The sequence below is a fragment of the Canis lupus genome, chromosome 32 (assembly GCF_048164855.1).
Source record: "Canis lupus baileyi chromosome 32, mCanLup2.hap1, whole genome shotgun sequence".
NCBI lineage: Eukaryota > Metazoa > Chordata > Mammalia > Carnivora > Canidae > Canis > Canis lupus.
The window spans coordinates 6,084,784-6,106,733 of record NC_132869.1 but is presented as its reverse complement, the minus strand read 5'-3'; the positions used below and the strand labels follow the sequence as shown (position 1 = coordinate 6,106,733).

The following is a 21,950-nucleotide window of genomic DNA, read 5'->3' as shown; positions in this document are numbered from 1 at the left end:
CCTCTGGAAAAGGTCATAGCCCACACTATACTACAGCTATGGCTCTCAGGGTTCTAGTAGCTTTTCCCTCCTTTATCCCTTTAAGCCAATGGCTGATGAAGATTGCCACTGTTCCTAGCCCTGGGGATACATCACTATCCTTTGTTGGTTTCCCTTGAAACTGTCTACACTCTTATAAATAGCCTCTTTGTTAAACTCCCTGAATAAGGCCCTATTAAGTGTGCCTTCTGGGTCTTGTTGAGATCTTGACTGATACCTTCAGCATATCAAGGATCTACATGGGACAATGCAGCAAAGTACAAAGGTCAATGGTGAACAAATGAGAAACAACACAGAAATAAGCTAGGACTACCTTCCTCCTCTTTCCCACTTTCACCTATCAGCCAAGGAATGCATGCATACATTGAAGGGAGAGTCTGATCATAAACAAGAGCTGTAAGGGATCCTTCCGAGATTTTGTCTCAGATCCTAAGTTCCTGGCCTTAATAATCTCTGGGTAAAATGAGATGTTCTTCATGTTTATCAGAGTACAGTGAAATGGTTTTTCATAAGTCATCATTTTGCTGACCCTAAAAAGCTGGTTAACGCTCCCTTTTTCCAACAGAGGAGTGCATCTGAGTTTCTCTTATTATCCTAACCAACACTGAGCCAGAAAAACTGAGAAGGTTGAACCACTTGGAAAAAATTGAGATGTTCAGCATCTAAAGAGAGTCAGAGTTCCACACAGGAGGTCATCATGGCCAGATGATGATTGTTTTATGAAAGGAGATGTGAGTCCTGAAACAAATCAGGCCAAAGGAGAAGCGACAAGGAAGACACAGTGGACTCCTGACACCTAGGGAGCAGGTGTCTATGGCAGGTAGGCCCAGTGCAGATAGCTGAGTAGAGATCTTCGCTAGAGGCAATTGATAGGGTCAGTGTAGGCACATGGTCAATAAGAAAGGCCAGCAGATGATGTCATTTTTCCACAGGGTACCCAGTCCCTGGAAAACAAGAGAAAAATAACTAAAACTCATCCTAGTAGAACCAACAAGAAGAATCACTCAGAGATGGCATGGGGGTCCTCATTGATCCCATTAAGGTCCATATTATATCCCTCTTCTTGAACAAGAAAAACTCATCAGTGCAGGTTAGGAGCTCAAGGGCCAGAACTAGAGGAACAGAAACAAGGTAAACATTGCAACCAAATTGATGTGTCATGAATAAAGTTGGCATTGAAAAGTATTTTACTGTATCTAGATTAAAAAGCCATACAAGAGTTCTTCAGGCAACACTTCCACAAAAAGGAATAGTGTTGAAGTAAAACTATTTTACTTCAACATCTTATTTTCAGCATCTGTTGAAATAAAACTACATAAAGCCCAACATTTCTCCAAATATGACATATCAAAGAGCAAAAGAAAGGAATGAATCCCTGTTAGAAACTTGACTGGGCATTTTCCATGCAACCTACATCCTATGTCAAATAGCTCTTCCTTTGTCCCCTTCCAAATTATATATTGACTTTGTATTAACAGAAAAACAATAGTACTTTTATTGGTGGAAAAACCTATCTTTTCTCATATTACATAAAAGATCCTCTTTCCTGGAATTCTTAAACATATATATGTTAGATAGATATTATATATAATAATGTTTGATAATATTATATATATATAATATTGTGTATATATAATTTATACATGTATATGTTTATGTATATCATATAAATCAATGTATAGTATCTATATAGTATCTACATATTTAAACACACATTTATAACAGATAAAATGAATGTCCATGTAGCTATGTATCTATAGATATCCATCCTTTTTATTCATCCATTCATTGAAGAGTAACTGGTTGTCAAGTTCAAGGCCCTGTGTTTGATGATGGAAATGCAGGAGGTGCATAAGATGTCTTCTCTATCACAATTTAGTGGGAGAAACTGACTAATACTACATACCAAATTAAAATATAATATGACAAATACTACCAGAGAAAAATATGATTAATAATTAGGTACCCAGTGTCCATGTAGTACCTTATATGTATAATTATTAAAATCCATAATACATTAGTCTGTCTGGAATTGTTACATGTGTCCCATAATCTCTCTCCTAGGATGTCAAAGAAGGAGCTGTGGAACATTTTTATCTGGACCACAATACCTATCACAGTGCCCAGCATGTGTTTAGTGTTTTAATGAGGATTAGATAGATAATGCCATGAAAGTTCTCTGAAAGATATAAAATGTGACACACATACAGACAGCTGTAATTGTTTATTCGGTGGAGTTAAAAATAGATAAACCCATTTAACATAACCCCATTAAAAGATAAAAGAGTGTCACTATTTTTTTTTTAATAATAAGAGCATCGAGAAGAAGGTAGATAATATATTAACATGTCCAAACAAGATGAATAGAAATGGACCAAACTCTACTGGAGACCTGATGGTCAGTTTCTAAATGATTACTTCCTTTGAAATCCATCCTCATTCTCTGGAAAATTGTGAAGTTTTCCTAATTGTGAATTTTTCCTAATAATTGTGTTGTTATTTGAAAAATTAAAGACATCACTACATTACAGCTTGTTTAATATTGTGGGAATAAATGATAATACAGGTTTTGCTGAGAGTTTCCATTTGTTGAACACAGCAAGTAAGTTGGTGGCAGCTGAGCTCTGTCAATGAGAAATCAATTTGGGTTAGACTGATATGAAAATTAAACCACTGTAGTGTATCAGAATGTGGTGAAGTGCCCTTAAATCTTAGCCATAGTGATTTATTGAAAAGAAGGAAGTGACATATTGGAAAGGAGAAAGTAAGGAAGAAGACAGTAGCAAGAGGAATTAATGACGATGAAAGATGGAAGAAACGATCATGAAACCAGCCAGTTCCTTCCTTCCATTTTTGCACCTGTGTTTTATTGCACTTAAAGAGAGAGCACAAAAGTCAGGTTTTATTGTCTTATTTTTTCTCTTTTTTAAGCAGAGGGAAAAAAAACAAGGGAAAGAGTGATGGTAAGATAAAAATAAGAAGGGAGAGTTGTGAGTAAAAATAAAAGAATTAGTGAAGAGCAAAGGAAAGACAAAGAAACTTGGGAACTTAAAAAAAGAAAGAGAAACAAAAAAAAAATAAGAGAGAAACATGAGAAAATTGACCAATTTGGAACTGGTTCTTTTGTTTATTTTTGCCCAAAATCATAGGACAAATATCTTGATAATGGTTTGATATTTTTGTTTTTCTTCCACTAAGTCACGCTCATCATCCTACTTCCTGTTTGAAAATGTTAAACACTAACTGCCATCATTCCCTCTTTCCTACTCTACCCTTTCATGTTCTCACAGTTTTCTTTAGGCAAGAATTACAAGATCCATATATTTTAAAGTTTGGAGCAACTGGGTTGGGATTATTTTTTACAGAACAAGAACAAGCAATTTTATGTGGGAAAGCAGATGATCAAAATTTAAGAATGTTCTAAACTGTTAGAGTCCAAGCCACTCTAAAATTTTAGAAATGGCTGACTTGTAGGTGTCACCCCTAAAACTGGAATAAATCTATCTGCAAGTTACAGAGTCTTTGTAAAAATGCAATGAGTTAATGTTTATAAAGTCCTTAGGGACCAGGTACATAGCAAGAGCTCAACAGTTGTATTTTGATTGAAGATCTGTGCTTGAACTACTTTAATAACTGAAGCATTAAAAACTTAAATTTTGTGGGGCATCTGGCTGGCTCAGTCATAGAACATGTGACTCTTGATCTCAGGGTCATGAGTTCAAGCCCCACGTTGAGTGTATTATAAATAAACTTTTCATTATAAATAAACTTTTTAAAAAACTTAAATTTTGTTTAATTTGGGGAAATACTTATTCTTTTTTACCTTCTTATTCTTCAAGACCTTCGAGATATAAAACAAAATAAAAAGAGATGTTCAATACAGTGCTGAGAACTTCCCTCCTAATGAAAACCTGATCCAAGATTTCTTCCTTTTTCAAAGGAAAATTTGTCCCTGTACTCTCTCCCAGCATCATGACCTTATAATCTTTCCTGTCAAGAAATGATCTCCAACTTTATACTTTACAACATTCATATAAACAGCACAAGACATGAAGCCATCTCTCCAACTTTCTCCTGTCCCTCAGCCTTTCTCTTTCAGATTTCCTATAAGCAGATAAAATGGAGATAGACTAGGTACATGCTTATACATCTTGGGGTCTTGCTAGTGAAGTATTGTAGAAATAAATTCATGATGGCAATTTCCTCAAAGGAAAGGGTCAAAAATGAACCACATAATTTAATTTTAAAAGTGACTTTAAGACAGGAAATCAGGAGTTGGTTTGTGGGTGATTCAGGGGAGGCTAAGGATCACAGTGAAGGCACAGGTCCTGTACCACCCCAAACTGAGTCAGGTCAAGCCTTGCAAAAGAAAGCTCATAAGCCCTTTGTAGAACAATATCTTACTTTTAGGCCTCTGCCTGTCAGTCCTCTGCTCTGGTTAATATCATCAAGGGAATCCTTGCCTGACAGAATGTAATTTAGGATCTATTAAATATGATTACTTGGCCTTGAAAATGATGGATATTGGACAGAATTATAGAATCACTTTACAAAAGAAAGGTCTCTTTTACATCCTTTCCTTTGGAGCCTAAAATGAAGCTTGGGGAAATCCCTCAGAGGGGTTGTGGCATTTATAGGTTAGGTTTATGAAAAAGAGAATTGATATTCATATTAAAAACTGTGAAAATTGAGCAAGGTGAAGATAGTGAGCATGCAGACAGCTGTGACGTGTGTCTGAAGGGTGAGTGGCATGTTGCCCAACTGATTTACTTGCTTTAATTATATTAGTAATGTGAAAGTCGACATGATTCGAAACAAGCTCTTTGGGTTTTTCATTCAAATACTAGCCCCCCAGTGACCACTTTTTATGGTCCTCCCAATTTCCAATTACTTAAAATGTTCATAGCTGAAATACTTCAGAGTTCATTACTGGGTTTGCTTTGGAGGTGGCCTAGGCCTGAGTTTTTTATTCAATTACATTTTGTTTCTGGTTATAAAAGTAATATATGGTCATTGAAAAAATTACAGAACATAAAAAACTACAAAGAAGAAATTAAAATTTCTAATAATTCTGTCACCCAGAGATTGCCATTAATATTTTCTATACACTCACTAGGATTTTCATATATATATAAAATATATATACATGTAACTTTTATTCCTTAATTGATATAATATCATCATACTGTTATCTAAAAAGTTTTTAACTTTATATTATAGCATGACCATACCCCAATATTTTAAGTCTTATTCTATAATGAGATATCTAGTGGTTATATGATATTCACTGGATGTATATACCATCAATTTTTAAACTGATCTGCAATTGTTGAGAATTTAGAAGAGGGATTTACATTTTTTACATATTATCAGATAACTCTGTACACCTCCCTTGTTCTTTTCTTAGGATACATTTCCAGCAGAGTCATTATGCCCAGAAGTTTGCAAAATACTAAACCTTTTTACATGTGGCAAATTTCTCCTATCACGCAAAGTCTGCATTACAGTATTTCTTCACTGCATATTCTCTCTTACCAAGACCAAAACAATGAAGGTAGTAAATAAAATTGAGGTTATCACCACTATATTTTGGTTGGCAATGAATTTTGTGTTAAGGATAGGTTGGAAGCAGCATTAGAATTTTAAAGTATCTTGGGATGCCCAGATGGCTCAGTGGTTGAGAGTCTGCCTTTGGTTCAGTGCATGATCCTGGGGTCCAGGATTGAGTCCCACAGTGGCCTCTTACAGGGGTCCTGCTTCTCCCTCTGCCTAGGTCTCTGCCTCTGTGTGTGAGTCTCTCATGAATAAATAAATAAAATCTTCTTATAATAATTAAGAAGAATTTTAAATTATCTTAAAAAACAAGGAAGCAGGAAGTGGGGAATGAAGAGTTATTGTTTGGGTATAGTTTCAATTTTGCAAAATAAAAGAGTTCTGGTAATGGATGGTGGTGATGGTTGCACAACAATATTAATGTACTTAATACCACTGAAATATACACTTAAAAATGGCAGAGATGGTAAATTTTACATTATTTGTATTTTACCACAAAAAAAAAATTGGGAAAAATGACCAAACAAGTGAAAAAGATCTCCATTACTTGTGTTGCAGAGGAGCACATTTCAAAAAAAGGAAATAGACTCTCCATATTTCATGACGTTTTCCTGATGTTATTGTGGTAGATGAAGCTATAATAGTAACTAACATTTATATGGCAGTTTACAGTTTACAAGTGCTTCTGTACACGTAGTTTCATTGACATACCAGCCTTGTGAAAGAGTTGATTATCATCACTCTGTATATGAAATCTGAGATAAAGGTCAAATAACTACCCAAGGTGATCTAGTTGGCAAAGAGCAGAAGCAAGACATCATCCCAGGCTCCCAACTCCTTGCCTAAACTGTCTCCTGTGAAATACACCACCAAGATGGTGGCAAGGCTACAGTATGTACTGGCAAAATTCTCAAGTTCTTTCATTTGACAAGTCAAATGTTTCATCTATAGACTGAAGAGGGCAAATAGTTAAATAGCATTTAAAATATTTAGCTTAGAAAATCTTTTGGTAACAGTTTTAGACAAATAGTTCAATAAAACAGTATCAGTGGCAAATATACCCTTGGTGTTTGAATTCTTTTTCATGTCTTTGGCACTTTCAGATATTGAGGTAATTTTTTAAACCTGCCCTCCATAACATATTTTTTCAACCTCAAGAGGAAAACATGCGAGGTGACCAGTTATCAGTGTGACCAGGCAAGGGTACAGGGAGAGAAACTGACCACACTTACAATAATTTAGAGTCAACAGTCTCTCTCTTCATTATCTCTTGTCCCAGTAAAATACAAAAAGAAAAGTTACATATTTCCAAATTAAATATTCACATAAACGTCAATTTTTTTAATGTAGATTTTCTCTTGTTCCCTAAGTTCTCTTTACCTATTAATGAGTGCAGGATCTGCTTAAAGATTAAAAAGTTGTTACTGGCTTTTTTATTCATTATCATCTTGAGGTTAGATAGATGATTTCTCCAACTTTTCAAGATCTCCTAGAGTTTTGTCTTTGATGATCCCTGAATAATTTAAGCTGGTTTTGGTAAACAGAAATCTGATCTGTGAGATTTGTTTTGCCTGTAAGCCCATTTATCTTTGGAATTAAAAGTATCAAGAGACATCATGAACATTTCTTATTCTCATATATTGATTAATCAAATCCATTTAATACACATTATTATGGACGGTTATGTGCCCAGTACTGCAAAACTAAATAAGACAAGGTCCCATGGAATTCCTCTTATATTAATAAATAGAAAAACTAACACATACTCAGTTTATTAAAGTGAAATAGAATAAGTGCAATAGTAGATGTATATGCACACACTTTGGGATCACAGAAGTATTATTTTTGCTCCTATGAGTAAAAGAAAGCTTCACAAAAGAAGAATCATCTGAGTTGGGAAAGAAAGGATGAACAATTTTTCATACGGAAAAGGATAGGGGGGGTTTATGCACATACATTACTTTGTCCCTTGTTTTATTAGATTTTTTTTCTTCAGTTAATAGTAAGAAGACACACAGTATCATATGCTCTCAGTATAACCATTAAAATCATCTTCAGACTTCATAGCCAGTTCACCAACCTTTTGTAAAATCCATATTCTCTTTAAATTTGCCAAGGTGGGTAGCTCTGGTGGCTCAGCGGTTTAGTGCCACCTTCGGCCCAGGGTGCAATCCTGGAGTCCCGGGATCGAGTCCCACGTCGGGCTCCCCGCATGGAGCCTGCTTCTCCCTCTGCCTGTGTCTCTGTGCCACTCTCTCTCTCATGAATAAGTAAATAAAATATTTTTAAAAAATTAAAAATAAAATGCCATTTAAAAATAAATAAATAAATTTGCCAAAGTATCATCTTCTACCTCACCTGCCTTTGAGAGGACATGTAACAATTCATTGTTGATCAATAAACATTAAACTTAATTATGATGCCCCTTGATTAATTTACCAGTACAGTGGTACTGGCAGTGTCAGCATGCCCAGCTTCAGAGGCCACAATTTATATAAATACTTCCCTGGGCACTCTTCTGCACATTTGTGAATTTAAGGCATTTATTGCCATCCATTTGTATATAATTCTATTTTAATACCGAATTTTCCTTTCAAGTTTAACTAGACTTACAGTAGAATTTTAAGAAAAAAAACTGCTTCCTAATATTTATGCTGGCCACTGCTCTACGTAATTTGGTTAAATAGAATTTCTTTCTAGAGTAGTAGTATTGATTTTCTAAGATGTCATATCATCACTTGTCTTAATTTCTTACTGGTATTAATATAATATGGATCACTGAACAATGTAAATCTCCATTGTATGCTTAATATCGATGGTTTCTGGTCAATTCATGTAAGCCAGATTTTTTTTCAGAAATCATACCAGCTTTGAGATTCCTGATCAACTGTGCTGCATATTCCTTTATAACCATTAATTGTATTTTGAAAAGGAATTTGATATATTTCTAATTTCTTTTTGGGGTGTGCCTGGGTGGCTCAGCAGTTGAGCTCATCTGCCTTTTTTTTTTTTTTTTTTTTTCATCTGCCTTTTAGCTCAGGGCATGATCCCAGGACCTGGGGAGACTGAGGCCCTGCAGGGAGCCTGCTTCTCCCTCTGCCTGTATCTCTGCCTCTCTCTCTCTGTGTCTCTCTCATGAATAAATAAATAAAATCTTTAAATAATAATAATAATTTATATTTTGATAGTAAATCAGGGCATAAATGGCCTGTTGTCTAGATTTTTGAATGGCATCTACTGCGCTCATTCTTTGTTAATAAATATTGTAGTTTTCTTAAACTATGCTTGGAGATTTTTACATATCTGAAACAAATGGGTAATGGTTCTTCTCTTCAGTCTTCATTTTTTCAGAGTTTTATGTTGATTTCCTCTATTCCATTGGATTCCTTTAACTTTGATATATCTGCCTAGCCAGAGCTCTGAACAATAGCATTTTCCCAGATTTAGATTCTGCCCATCAGAGGCTTTTGAAGGAAAGGAAATTCATTCACAACATGCACACAGTGCATATTGAACATTCAATATGCACTCATAAGGATTAGTTCTGCAGGACTTTCCAGCTCTGGGATTCTGTGTGTATAATAGCAGAGTGAAAACAACAGACTGTAGTTGTATGAATGTCATCTGTGTTATGTCAAAGAGAAAAACAACTTCATCCTGAATCAGATCAAATAGAACAGTCCAAAAAATTTTAAAAGAAGTGAAAACTTAGTCAATTAATTGAATTGAGAATTATAACTTTCAGTGTTTAGACATCACACATTGAAATGAAAGTTTCTAATATATATATATATGTATTTTAAATAAATTTATTTTTTATTGGTGTTCAATTTACCAACATACAGAATAACACCCAGTGCTCATCCCATCAAGTGCCCCCCTCAGTGCCCGTCACCCATTCACCACCACCCCCTGCCCTCCTCCCCTTCCACCACCCCTAGTTCGTTTCCCAGAGTTAGGAGTCTTTATGTTCTATCTCCCTTTCTGATATTTCGCACACATTTCTTCTCCCTTCCCTTATATTCCCCTACACTATTATTTATATTCCCCAAATGAATGAGAACATATAATGTTTGTCCTTCTCCGATTGACTTATTTCACTCAGCATAATACCCTCCAGTTCCATCCATGTTGAAGCAAATGGTGGGTATTTGTCGTTTCTAATGGCTGAGGAATATTCCATTGTATACATAAACCACATCTTCTTTATCCATTCATCTTTCGATGGGCACCGAGGCTCCTTCCACAGTTTGGCTATTGTGGACATTGCTGCTATAATCATCGGGGTGCAGGTGTCCCGGCGTTTCATTGCATCTGTATCTTTGGGGTAAATCCCCAACAGTGCAATTGCTGGGTGGTAGGGCAGGTCTATTTTTAACTCTTTGAGGAACCTCCACACAGTTTTCCAGAGTGGCTACACCAGTTCACATTCCCACCAACAGTGTAAGAGGGTTCCCCTTTCTCCACATCCTCTCCAACATTTGTGGTTTCCTGCCTTGTTAATGTTCCCCATTCTCACTGGTGTGAGGTGGTATCTCATTGTGATTTGGATTTGTATTTCCGTGATGGCAAGTGATGCAGAGCATTTTCTCATGTGCATGATGGCCATGTCTATGTCTTCCTCTGTGAGATTTCTGTTCATGTCTTTTGCCCATTTCATGACTGGATTGTTTGTTTCTTTGGTGTTGAGTTTAATAAGTTCTTTATAGATCTTGGAAACTAGCCCTTTATCTGATACGTCATTTGCAAATATCTTCTCTCATTCTGTAGGTTGTCTTTGAGTTTTGTTGACTGTATCCTTTGCTGTGCAAAAGCTTCTTATCTTGATGAAGTCCCAATACTTCATTTTTGCTTTTGTTTCTTTTGCCTTCGTGGATGTATCTTGCAAGAAGTGACTGTGGCCGAGATCAAAAAGGGTGTTGCCTGTGTTCTCCTCTAGGATTTTGATGGAATCTTGTCTCACATTTAGAACTTTCATCCATTTTGAGTTTATCTTTGTGTATGGTGAAAGAGAGTGGTCTAGTTTCATTCTTCTGCATGTGGATGTCCAATTTTCCCAGCACCATTTATTGAAGAGACTGTCTTTCTTCCAGTGGATAGTCTTTCCTCCTTTATCGAATATTAGTTGACCATAAAGTTCAGGGTCCACTTCTGGGTTCTCTATTCTGTTCCATTGATCTATGTGTCTGTTTTTGTGCCAGTACCACACTGTCTTGATGACCACAGCTTTGTAGTACAACCTGAAATCTGGCATTGTGATGCCCCCAGATACGGTTTTCTTTTGTAAAAGTCCCCTGGCTATTCGGGGTCTTTTCTGATTCCACACAAATCTTAAAATAATTTGTTCTAACTCTCTGAAGAAAGTCCATGGTATTTTGATAGGGATTGCATTAAATGTGTCAATTGCCCTGGGTAACATTGACATTCTCACAATATTAATTCTGCCAATCCATGAGCATGGAATATTTTTCCATCTCTTTGTGTCTTCCTCAATTACTTTCAGAAGTGTTCTATAGTTTTTAGGGTATAGATCCTTTACCTCTTTGGTTAGGTTTATTCCTAGGTATCTTGTGCTTTTGGGTGCAATTGTAAATGGGATTGACTCCTTAATTTCTCTTTCTTCAGTCTCATTGTTAGTGTATAGAAATGCCACTGATTTCCGGGCATTGATTTTGTATCCTGCCACGCTACCAAATTGCTGTATGAGTTCTAGCAATCTTGGGGTAGAGGCTTTGGGGTTTTCTATGTAGAGTATCATGTCATCGGCGAAGAGGGAGAGTTTGACTTCTTCTTTGCCAATTTGAATGCCTTTAATGTCTTTTTGTCGTCTGATTGCTGAGGCTAGGACTTCCAGTACTATGTTGAATAGCAGTGGTGAGAGTGGACATCCCTGTCTTGTTCCTGATCTTAGGGGAAAGGCTCCCAGTGCTTCTCCATTGAGAATGATATTTGCTGTGGGCTTTTCGTAGATGGCTTTTAAGATGCTGAGGAATGTTCCCTCTATCCCTACACTCTGAAGAGTTTTGATCAGGAATGGATGCTGTGTTTTTTCAAATGCTTTCTCTGCATCTAATGAGAGGATCACATGGTTCTTGGTTTTTCTCTTGCTGATATGATGAATCACATTGATTGTTTTACGAGTGTTGAACCAGCCTTGTGTCCTGGGGATAAATCCTACTTGGTCATGGTGAATAATTTTCTTAATGTACTGTTGGATCCTATTGGCTAGTATCTTGTTGAGAATTTTTGCATCCATGTTCATCAGGGATATTGGTCTGTAATTCTCCTTTTTGGTGGGGTCTTTGTCTGGTTTTGGAATTAAGGTGATGCTGGCCTCATAGAATGAATCTGGAAGTACTCCATCTCTTTCTATCTTTCCAAACAGATTTAGTAGAATAGGTATGGTTTCTTCTTTAAACGTTTGATAGAATTCCTCTGGAAAACCATCTGGCCCTGGACTTTTGTGTCTTGGGAGGTTTTTGATGACTGCTTCAATTTCCTCCCTGATTATTGTCCTGTTCAGGTTTTCTATTTCCTACTGTTCCAGTTTTGGTAGTTTGTGGCTTTCCAGGAATGCGTCCATTTCTTCTAGATTGCCTAATTTATTGGCGTATAGCTGTTCATAATATGTTTTTAAAATCGTTTGTATTTCCTTGGTGTTGGTAGTGATCTCTCCTTTCTCATTCATGATTTTATTAATTTGAGTCTTCTCTCTCTTCTTTGTAATAAGGCTGGCTAATGGTTTATCTATCTTATTAATTCTTTCAAAGAACCAACTCCTTGTTCTGTTGATCTGTTCCACAGTTCTTCTGGTCTCGATTTGGTTGAGTTCTGCTCGAATCTTTATTAACTCTCTTCTTCTGCAGGGTGTAGGATCTATTTGCTGTTTTTTCTCTAGCTCCTTTATGTGGAAGGTTAGCTTTTGTATTTGAGTTCTTTCCAGTTTTTTAATGGATGCTTGTATTGCGATGTATTTCCCCTTAGGACTGCTTTTGCTGCATCCCAAAGAGTTTGAACAGTTGTATCTTCATTCTCATTAGTATGTATGAATCTTTTTAATTATTCCTTAATTTCCTGGTTGACCCTTTCATCTTTTAGCAGGATGGTCATTAACCTCCACGTGTTTGAGGTCCTTCCAAACTTCTTGTTGTGATTTAGTTCTAATTTCAAGGCATTATGGTCTTAGAATATGCAGGGGATGATCCCAATCTTTTGGTATCGGTTCAGACCCGATTTATGACCCAGTATGTGGTCTATTCTGGAGAAAGTTCCATGTGCACTTGAGAAGAATGTGTATTCAGTTGAGTTTGGATGTAAAGTTCTGTAAATATCTGTGAAATCCATCTGGTCCAGTGTATCATTTAAAGCTCTCGTTTCTTTGGAGATGTTGTGCTTAGAAGACCTATCGAATATAGAAAGAGCTAGATTGAAGTCCCCGAGTATAAGTTTATTATTATCTAAGTATTTCTTCACTTTGGTTATTAATTTATTTAAATATTTGGCAGCTCCCACATTCGGGGCATATATATTGAGGATTGTTAAGTCCTCTTGTTGGATAGATCATTTAAGTATGAGATAGTGTCCCTCTTCATCTCTCACTACAATCTTCGGGGTAAATTTAGTTTATCTGATATAAGGATGGCTACCCCTGCTTTCTTTTGAGGACCATTCGAATGGTAAATGGTCCTCCAACCTTTTATTTTCAGGCTGTAGGTGTCCTTCTGTCTAATATGAGTCTCTTGTAGACAGCAAATAGATGGGTCCTGCTTTTTTATCCAGTCTGAAACCCTGCGCCTTTTGATGGGGTCATTAAGCACATTCACGTTCAGAGTTACTATTGAAAGGTATGAGTTTAGTGTCATCATGATATCTATTCAGTCCTTGTTTTTGTGGATTGTTCCACTGAACTTCTTCTTAAAAGGGAATTTTAAGAGTCCCCCTTAAAATTTCTTGCAGAGCTGGTTTGGAGGTCACATATTCTTCAGTTCCTGCCTGTCTTGGAAGCTCTTTATCTGTCCTTCCATTTTGAAGGAGAGCCTTGCTGGATAAAGTATTCTTGGTTGCATGTTCTTCTCATTGAGGACCCTGAATATATCCTGCCAACCCTTTCTGGCCTGCCAGGTGTCTGTGAGAGTACTGCTGTTACTCTAATACTCTTACCCATAAAAGTCAGGGATTTCTTGTCTCTTGCTGCTTTAAGGATTTTCTCTTTATCTTTGGAATTTGCAAGCTTCACTATTAAATGTCGAGGTGTTGAACGGTTTTTATTGATTTTAGGGGGGGATCTCTTTATTTCCTAGATCTGAATGCCTGTTTCCCTTCCCAGATTAGGAAAGTTTTCAGCTATGATTTGTTCAAATACATATTCTGGCTCTCTGTCCCTTTCAGCGCCCTCGGGAACCCCAATTACACGTAGGTTTTTCTTCCTCAGGCTGTCATTTATTTCCCTTAATCTATCTTCATGGTCTTTTAATTGTTTGTCTCTTTTTTTCCTCCGTTTCCCTCTTTGCCATCAACTTGTCTTCTATGTCACTCACTTGTTCTTCCACCTTGTTAACCCTCGTCCTTAGGACTCTAGTTTGGATTGCATCTCATTCAATTGATTTTTTTTTTCATTCATTCAATTGATTTTTAATTTCTGTCTGATTGGATCTAAATTCTGCAGTCATGAAGTCTCTTGAGTCCTTTATGCTTTTTTCTAGAGCCACCAGTAGCTGTATAATAGTGCTTCTGAACTGGCTTTCTGACATTGAATTGTAATCCAGATTTTGTAACTCTGTGGGAGAGAGGACTGTTTCTGATTCTTTCTTTTGAGGTGAGGTTTTCCTTCTAGTCATTTTGCTCAGTGCAGTGGCCAAAAACAAGTTGTATTGGGAAAAGGAGAAAAAGAGAGGAGAGAAAGAAGGAAAGAAAAGAGAAAAAGAAAAAAGAAAAAAGAAAAAAAGAGAAGAAAAAGAGAAAGAAAAAGAAAGAAAGGGGAAAAAAGGGGTGGGAGAAGCAAACAAATCAAAAAGAAAAAAAAAAAAAAACCACGGGGGAGTATCTTCTGATTCTGTGTACTTTAAGTCCCTTGACTTCCCCTGGAACTTGTCCGTCTAGGTGGTCTTCTGAGGGAGGGGCCTGTTGTGCTGATTTTCAGGCGTTAGCACTTGGGGGAGCTGCTCTGCCCCCTGCCTGGTGCAGGGCTCGGTGGGGGGTTGTTCACCCCCTGAGGCCCCAGGAGGAACAACCGCAGTGGCGGGGCCAGCTCTGGAGCCCTGGAGTCAGCTCCCGCAGTCACCACAGAGCTCTCGGTCCGCAGGGCCTGGAGGCTCCGGGCGGGGCCGCTGATCTGCTCAGCTCGGGGCAGGAGCGTCCTCGCTGTCCTGGGCCCTCCCGGCCTCTGCCTGTCCCGGGGGAGGCCGGATCCTGGGCTGAGTCCCGCGCCCTGTGCTCCGGGGCCTGCGCTGTTGGATTCGCGCTCCCGTCCCCGAGCCCCCCCAGCTGCTCCCGCCCCGCAGCCCCCTCCGCTGAGCCGCCCCCGAAGCCGCGGAGCTGCTCCCGCCCCGCAGTCCCCTCCGCGGAGCCGCCCCCGAGCCCTCCGAGCTGCTCCCGCCCCGCAGCCCCCTCCGCGGAGCCACCCCCGAGCGCCCCCAGCTGCTCCCGCCCCGCAGCCCCCTCCGCGGAGCCGCCCCCGAGCCCCCCCGAGCTGCTCCCCCCCGCAGCCCCCTCCGCGGAGCCGCCCCTGAGCCCCCCGAGCTGCTCCCCCCGCAGCCCCCTCCGCGGAGCCGCCCCCGAGCCCCCCGAGCTGCTCCGGGTCCCCCCGTGCGCGCTGCAGCCCTTAGGGAGCTCGGCGCATCTCCCGGGGCGCAGGTGTCTGTTAGTGTCCCCGGGAGCCCGAGGGCATCCCCGCCCTCCCGGGTCCTGCTCCACCTCCCTGCGAGCCCCTTTCCCCCGGGAAGGTCGGTGCAGCTCCTGCTCCTCCGGGACGGGGCTCTCCTGTCCTGGGGACACTCGCCCCGGCCTCAGCCCGGCTCCTCGCGGGCCCCTCCCCCTTGGAGGCCTTTGTTTCTTTATTTCTTTTTCCCCGTCTTCCTACCTGATAGAAGCACGAACTCTTCTTACTGTAGCGTTCCAGCTGTTCTCTCTTTAAATCTCAGGCCGAATTCGTAGATTCTCAGGATGATTTGAAGGTTATCTAGGTAGTTTGGTGGGGACAGGTGATTTGGGGACCCTACTCTTCCGCCATCTTGCCCCTCCCCCCAAAAATATTTTAATTAGATTCTTCCCAAGGTCTTTAGAATCCCATCACATTTATTTTATTTTATTTTTTGGAATCTTTTGCAATATGGTACATCAGTGCTGAGGTGTCTGCACAGAGTCATGTGTAATCACCTCAGGAGAATGCCTCTGTGTGTGGTTTCTCACACAGTGACCTGTCCTGTGACAAAACAGGGGATCATGACAACTAAAAAACCAGTGATTTTGCCCTGAGTATAGTCAAAGAAAAACAGATTTTTCCACCAATGGATCAGTTTGTTTCCCATTCGTAGAGGATAAGTTCTTTGTAGGCTATTCAGGAACAAATTGAGCACTTGGTCAATGCAAAATGAAAAATGTCAATGAATTATTTTTTTAAGACATTAAAGAGGTGGATTTTTTTCATGCATCCAGGAAAATATGTCCATCTTCTTGTAATTTTATACACAGCTGCAGGGAATTACCTAGGGTGTTTCATTAGCAACACATACAATAATCCTTCAACACTGCAGGATCATAACCCACCTAATAAAATCTTGTTCTCTTCCTAAGCAATCTGGGGATGAGCAATAAAATAATGATTTTTATTTTCATTTTTAATCTTTAGAAATCCTCCTTTATGCCTACTCTGCTCCAGTTATCTGATGCCTATTCACAGCCAAGCAGAAGTGGTCATTCTGACAGTAGTTCTCAAAGTGTGGTCCTCCAGCTAGTAGTAGCAGCATCACCTGGGAATGTTAGAAATGCAAATTACCAGGCACTACCCTATACCTGCTGTGTGAGACATTCCAGGCCCTTCTGCATTTTGCAAGCCCTCCAACTGATTTTTAGAATCGTTTGAGTCAGAACCACAATATGTACTCTACGGTACTATACTTTATACTCCTTCACTTTCTGTTCACTCTTTCTCCCACAGATCCTTCCAGCCTCATCTCTTCCTCAGAGCTTGGTCTTAGTTCCTTTCATCCTCCTTGCCTGCATGCTTCTCCAAGGAGATCTCACTCATTTCTTAGTGAGATGCCACCCATTTGTAAAGAAAAAAAAACTATTTATTAACAACATGGTGATAATTAGCTGATAGCAATAGCCTCTTCCAGACTTCCCAGTAAATGCCAAATCTCACCTCAATAGCCTGTTCTTTTCAGATGTTTCTCTAATGCTGAATGGACTCATATTAAATCTCCTATCTAATAGTAATAAAAGTTAACCCTCGTTGAGTAGTTAATATGTACTGTTCTGAACACATGCATGTATTATCCCATTTAATCCTCACTACAACTCTATGAGGTAGGTAACATTAATAGTCCATTTTACAGATAAGCAAATTGAGGCACATAGCACAACGTTGTTCAACCAGCAAGTAGTGGAGAGCATATTAAAAACTAAATTGCCTAAAAAGATTGTTACTCAGCAAGGAAGAAAAACTAGTCTTATAAAGCAAACAGGAAATTAAGGACTTTTCCTTCTGCCACACGAAGACCGTAATGGAATTTTTTCCTAAAAGATTATTTTAGAAAGCAGGAGATGCACCATAAAATTATATATATACTAAATTTGGGGGGGAAAGCCCCCAGGCAGTGACCTTTATTACCAAGATTGAATTTAGAAGCCAATTTTTACAGCTCAGTTAGAAACTGCTAAATCCAGTCACTTATATAATAGAAATGCTGACATGACCTTAATTCTAGAGGTGCAAAGGGTATAATTGAATTTAAGAACAATGCACCTCATCCATTAAAGTCATTAAATAGATCGTAATAATCTGACACATTTGGTAAGTACTACATGAAAGTGGTTAACAATGGTAATGCAAATGAAATGAGCTTACACTATTAGCTACTGCATTTTAGGTTGTGTTTGCCAAATATAACATTAAGTTATAATACAGTCATTTAGAAAATGTTATGGAAATATATTTAAATGTTCCTGAACATGATGTCAACATAAAGAAAGAGAATGTTAGAATCTACAGGATATTGCCAAGTGCCTATGTGTAATTTAGAGAGCTTATATTTACAGTTTATAGAATTAAACTTAATCAGAAATACATCTGTTTGACCCAAACTTCTGGAGTTGCTCTGGTGACATAGTGTATCTGATTGAAAAGCATATATAGAAATGCCAACTAAATGCCAAAGTTGGAACATTCCTCCACATATATGCATACTTGGCACTGCTGAGGAAAAACATCCAGATGTTTGGCATCATACAACCAAATGCCTAAATCCAAGTGAAATCATGAGTTAAACACATATTTAGGGGGCTTAATCAATGTAGACATCCAGTCAGGCTCATTCTAGCTCAAACAAAATAAAACAAAGCCAAAACAAAATTTCTTGAGGGCAGGGCTAGAGATCTGAATTTTCCACTTATATTGTCTCAATTCTTCATTTAATCTGACTATTTATAAGACCAGTAATGAAGGGAAGTATGCTTCCCTTACTGGATAGGGAATCCAGTAGTGCAAAACCTTATGGGCTTCAGAATTCCAACAGTTATTTTAACCAGATCTTCTGTTTATCTCTTTATGCAAATGCTAATATAACAAACAAGAATTAATAAATACAAATATATCTAATAAATTACCCAGGTTCTTACCTGTTGGTCACAATAATTGCAATTATATTCAAATGTCTTATGTTAGATTTATATATGGGCAACAAGCCATGGATGTGGATATATGTATTTATATAAAAAATATATAACACAGTGACATAAAATTGAAAAGGTCAAAAATCGCTATCCTAGTAAAATAAATAAAAAATTAAGGATTTAAATTGAATATAAGTGATGCAATTAGTGTGATAGAGTAATTACAAAAATGGCTCCAGTTTTCCCTCTTCTTACAACATGTCTATACAGCTCCTCTCATCATGATGTTGCATTTATTTGTCCCACCTCTTGAACTGAACTGTCCTGCATCTTGCTTTGGCCTCTAGAATGTGGTTGACATAATGGGGTGCCATACTTAGCAGAGCTCTCAAGAGGCATTATACACACACATTCCTGTTCCTTTGTCCTGAGAATAATTCTGAGCTAGCCTACTGAAGAATAAGAGATCATGTGAATGAGAGCCAAATTATTCCAGCTAGGGTCATCCTAACCCACCAGTTTATCACAGATGCATAAGCAAGCCCAAGAATAGCTGAGCCTGGCACAGACCAGCACAATCTACATAGCTAATCTGTAGGCTTATGGCAAATAATAAATGGTTGTTTCAAGCCAACAGGTTTGAGGTAGTTTCTTGTGCAGCAATAGAAAACTGACATAATTGGTGTCAGACAATATTTCTATAGCAAAACAATGCAAATAGTATGATAATCTCTAAATATTAATGGTCCTTAAATTTACATACATTTGATATTTTTTAAAGATTTATTTATTTATTTGAGAGAGAGAGAGGAAAGGGTGGAGTGGGGCAGAGGAAGAGATAATCTTAAGTAGACTCCCCACTGAATGGGGAGCACACTGTGGGGCTCGATTCCAGGACCCCGAGATCATGACTTGAGCCAAAACCAAGAGTCAGACCCTCAGCCAACTGAGCCACCCAAAGTGCCCCAGCATACATTTAATATTTTTTAATGTACTGTCACAGACTTGGCTTGATAAAGAAGACAAATGTGATTATCCCAATTTTAAAGATAAGTAATTGAGACAGGAAAATTAAATCATACAGCCAGCTATTACTGAGGTGAGGAGGGGTATAAGGATAGATTGAAATGCAGAATCCAGTTCTCCTCTCTCTAAATCCACATCAATTTCCAATAATCCTTATGATCTTAACTGGCTTCACTGTGAATTTGACTTAAGAATTAAAAAATACCAGCATCGAGGTGCTCCAGCTAATATGGCAAGTTCTATTTTTACCATTAGGAAACTAGAGTATCACTACCTCTAATAAATCCACTAAAACAAAAAGTGAGAAGATCCCTAAAATCTACAAGAAACATAATATTAATTGTTGTTTTTGTTGTTACTGTTGTTTTGGTTGTTGAATGCCTTAGGCTTAAATGATGCTTACCCTTTATGGAGATAAAAAGGGTGCAGGAAGAAAATTCCCCTTTCTAACTTTGGTGTCAACCTTCGGACTACTTAATAAACCAATTAAATGAAAGATTCAGAAAGTACCAATCTTTACCCTGAGATAACCACTGAGCAATCAATGATAATTAAAAAAATCAATTGGTCTTCTGTAGTAATTAAATTTGTCCACTTAGATATAATTGATATTGTTCACAACTAATTATCCAAGTAAAGGCTCTGAGGGACTTTTAGAGACTAAAGGATTGAGCCAAAGATTCGTCCTAATTTGAAATTGGACTGACTGCATGTTTTCTCAAAAACTGATTAAGTCTTCCCTAGAAACATAATATTGAACTAACTCAAATACAGTCAGGAAATCAGTATTTCATTAGAGGCAGTTTAGCATACTATCTAGTCGTCTCTATGTGACCATGGGCTAATCACTTAGTCCCTGTGTTTCAGCTCTTTCATCCATAAAATGGAAATAATACCAGTGTCTACCTCATGGAGTTGTTATAAGAATAAATTAGTAGTGAAGTGTTTAGAACAGCAAGATGTGTGTTGATATTAATATTAATCATCCCTTAGGACTCTTTAGAAAGAATGTAAGATAGTCACCAATCACAAGTTTGTTCCATTGTTTTAGTTTCACTTGTGTCTAATTCCTGTGAACAGTTTACATTCAAGGATTACTACTGCCCTTTCCCACATCTGAGATTCGGTTGTTCTTCTTGGGATAAAAGATGGCTAAAATGGGGGAAAGGGAAGTTCACATTTGCTGTGTGGCATATCTGATTACAGTTATTAAGCCAATCCTCTCTTCTGTTTCATAAGCAATTCATTTCTCAGCACCAGAGGGGAGGAATAATAATAAAACACAGAATAATCTTATCACTGATGCTTAGCACTTGTATAATCACTTAAAAAAGTGGCAGAGCAATTTACTACAGCCCTCAAGCGGCCTAAATGACATGTTAGCAAGTTATATAGATATGCTATTATCTATTTATTCTGATATTCAATGCAAAAATGTCAAGGAGATCCCTACTTAAGTATACTAAATTACCGACTCCTGGGGCTAGAAAGTACTTGGAGAAGCTATTAGCTATTGAACCTATCTCCTGATAAGAATCTATGGCCTATATAGATAGGAACCTTCCCAAAGTCTAGAGAAGGCTATTAAACTATCTTCTACATTAAGATCCTCACTCTTTCAGGAAATTCTTTTCAAGGTATTCTGGCTTCAGCTGAAGTACATGTGCATTTGTTCTATCATTTGACAGAATTAAAACAGTTGGTCAGCCTTCTGACCCATGCAGCATTTCCTTGAATTCTCTCCTTTGTCCCAGACCTGTATTTCCCAGTACCAATATGACAGCTTCATCTGAATGACATCCACTTATCCTATAAGGATTACTATCTTATATCCTATAAGGTCACTGTCTTCTAATATGAGATTAAATTAAGAATATTTTATGCACTATGATTCTGAAAATGCAGGAATTATCACTTGAGCTTTGCAGTCCAGCTATTCCTTCTCCTACCTTCCAAAATACCCATCAGTCAAATAAGCATTAAGAAAAAAAATGTCCCTGAGGTCAGATACTTCTCTATTGTTAAGCAACCTGGACAAGAATCAGAACTTGATGGGGCGCCTAGGTGGCTCAGTCAGTTAAGTGTCTGCCTTCAGCTTGGGTCATGATCCCAGGGTCCTGGGATGGAGCCACCTGGCTAACTCCCAGCTGAGCTGGGGAGTCTGCTTCTCTCTCTACCCCTCCCCCGCTCATTTTCTCTCTCTCTCTCTCTCTCTCAAATAAGTAAATGAAATTTAAAAAATAAAAAAAGAATCCCACATGAGCCAGAGGACCAGCAACATATCATAAGAGCACACTTCATGGCACATTGTAGGTCCTAAGTAAATGCAAAATTAAATACAAGTAGATGTATGAGTGAAATATAATAAAAAACTATCAGATTTCTTTTTTTTTAGAGAAATGGACGCATTCCTAGAGTTTATTTCTTTTTTATTTTTAAGTGATCTCTGCACCCACCGTGGGGCTCAAACTCATAACCCCAAGGTCAAGAGTTGCACATTC

The 21,950-nt window shown here is 38.2% G+C and overlaps 1 long non-coding RNA gene across 10 annotated transcripts in view; it reads right to left on the bottom strand.

Annotated features, from left to right (window-relative positions):
* The window catches only part of LOC140622850 (uncharacterized), an 82,673-nt gene that overhangs the window by 25,027 nt on the left and 35,696 nt on the right, over positions 1–21,950 (bottom strand). For 6 of the 10 annotated variants that reach the window (XR_012022519.1, XR_012022518.1, XR_012022524.1 and 3 more), the window contains 3 exons: positions 15,671–15,769; positions 7,673–7,851; positions 732–983 (listed from right to left, as the gene is read on the bottom strand). This is a non-coding gene — a long non-coding RNA (uncharacterized lncRNA). Of the gene's footprint in view, positions 1–731; positions 984–7,672; positions 7,852–15,670; positions 15,770–21,950 lie in introns of those variants that run through there. The other 4 variants (XR_012022523.1, XR_012022520.1, XR_012022525.1 and 1 more) reach the window with 4 other exon arrangements.